Source organism: Calidris pugnax, unplaced genomic scaffold, assembly GCF_001431845.1.
Source record: "Calidris pugnax isolate Ruff unplaced genomic scaffold, ASM143184v1 scaffold566, whole genome shotgun sequence".
Classification (NCBI taxonomy): Eukaryota; Metazoa; Chordata; class Aves; order Charadriiformes; family Scolopacidae; genus Calidris; species Calidris pugnax.
Window position 1 is genome coordinate 17,896 of NW_015091314.1, and position 2,181 is coordinate 20,076.

At 53.7% G+C, this 2,181-nt stretch overlaps 1 protein-coding gene across 1 annotated transcript in view; it reads right to left on the minus strand.

Annotated features, from left to right (window-relative positions):
* METRN (meteorin, glial cell differentiation regulator) overlaps window positions 1–2,181 on the minus strand; it is a 15,402-nt gene that overhangs the window by 4,476 nt on the left and 8,745 nt on the right. The gene's annotated exons all lie outside the window — the stretch shown is intronic.

The following is a 2,181-nucleotide window of genomic DNA, read 5'->3' on the forward strand; positions in this document are numbered from 1 at the left end:
CCCACCCCCCCCCAGGCCATGCACACCCCGGGGGTGTGTACACCCCAGGCCACAGGAACCACAGGCTGCGTACACCCCAACCTATGCACACCCCGACCTATGCACACCCCAACCTATATACACCCCAACCTATGCACACCCCGGGCTTCAGACACCCCAACCTATGTATACAACCCAACCTATGCACACCCCAACCTATGCACACCCTGGGCTTCAGAGACCCCAACTTATGCAAACCCCGACCTATATACACCCTGGGCTTCAGACACCCCAATCTATGCACACCCCAACCTATGTATACCCCCCAACCTATGCACACTCCAACCGATATACACCCCAACCTATGCACACCCTGGGCTTCAGACACCCCAACCTATGCACACCCCAATCTATAAACACCCCAACCTATGCACACCCCAACCTATATACACCCCAACCTATGTACACCCCGGGCTTCAGACACCCCAACCTATGTATACAACCCAACCTATGCACACCCCAACTTATGTGCACCCCAACCTATATACACCCCAACCTATAAACACCCCAACCTATGCACACCCCAACTTACGCACACCCCAGTCTATATACACCCCAACCTATGTATACAACCCAACCTATGCACACCCCAATCTATTCACACCCCAGCTGTACAGACCCCAAGATATGCACACCCCAACCTATAAACACCCCAACATATGCACACCCCAACTTATGTGCACCCCAACCTATATACACCCCAACCTATGCACACCCCAACCTATGTACAACCCAACCTATGCACACCCCAACTTACACACACCCCAGTCTATATACACCCCAACCTATAAACACCCCAACCTATGCACACCCCAACTTACTCACACCCCAGTCTATAAACACCCTGATCTATGCACACCCCAACTTACGCACACCCTGGTCTATATACACCCCAACCTATGCACACCCCTAGTTTCAGACACCCCAGGCTGTATACACCCCAAGATATGCACACCCCAACCTATATACACCCCAAACTATGCACACCCCTAGCTTCAGGCACCCCAACCTATGCACACCCCAACCTATGCACACCCCACCAGTTTATGCACACCCTAACCTATGCACACCCCAACTTACACACCCCCCAGCCTATACACCCCCCAGTTTATGCACACCCCACGCACACCCCAGGCTACATCCCCCCCTGGTTTTCTCCCTGCCCCCCCCAGCTGTGTCTAGTTTCAGACACCCCAGGCTGTATACACCCCAAGATATGCACACCCCAACCTATATACACCCCAACCTATGCACACCCCGGGCTTCAGACACCCCAACCTATGTATACAACCCAACCTATGCACACCCCAACTTATGTGCACCCCAACCTATATACACCCCAACCTATAAACACCCCAACCTATGCACACCCCAACTTACGCACACCCCAGTCTATATACACCCCAACCTATGTATACAACCCAACCTATGCACACCCCAATCTATTCACACCCCAGCTGTACAGACCCCAAGATATGCACACCCCAACCTATAAACACCCCAACATATGCACACCCCAACTTATGTGCACCCCAACCTATATACACCCCAACCTATGCACACCCCAACCTATGTACAACCCAACCTATGCACACCCCAACTTACACACACCCCAGTCTATATACACCCCAACCTATAAACACCCCAACCTATGCACACCCCAACTTACTCACACCCCAGTCTATAAACACCCTGATCTATGCACACCCCAACTTACGCACACCCTGGTCTATATACACCCCAACCTATGCACACCCCTAGTTTCAGACACCCCAGGCTGTATACACCCCAAGATATGCACACCCCAACCTATATACACCCCAAACTATGCACACCCCTAGCTTCAGGCACCCCAACCTATGCACACCCCAACCTATGCACACCCCACCAGTTTATGCACACCCTAACCTATGCACACCCCAACTTACACCCCCCCCAGCCTATACACCCCCCAGTTTATGCACACCCCACGCACACCCCAGGCTACATCCCCCCCTGGTTTTCTCCCTGCCCCCCCCAGCTGTGTACCCCAAGAATTACACACACCCCAACCTCCAGCTAAACTACAACACACCCACCCACACACCCCCCCCAAGCAGCACCCCCCTCCCCACGGGGGGGGAACCAGAGGCGGGGGGGGGG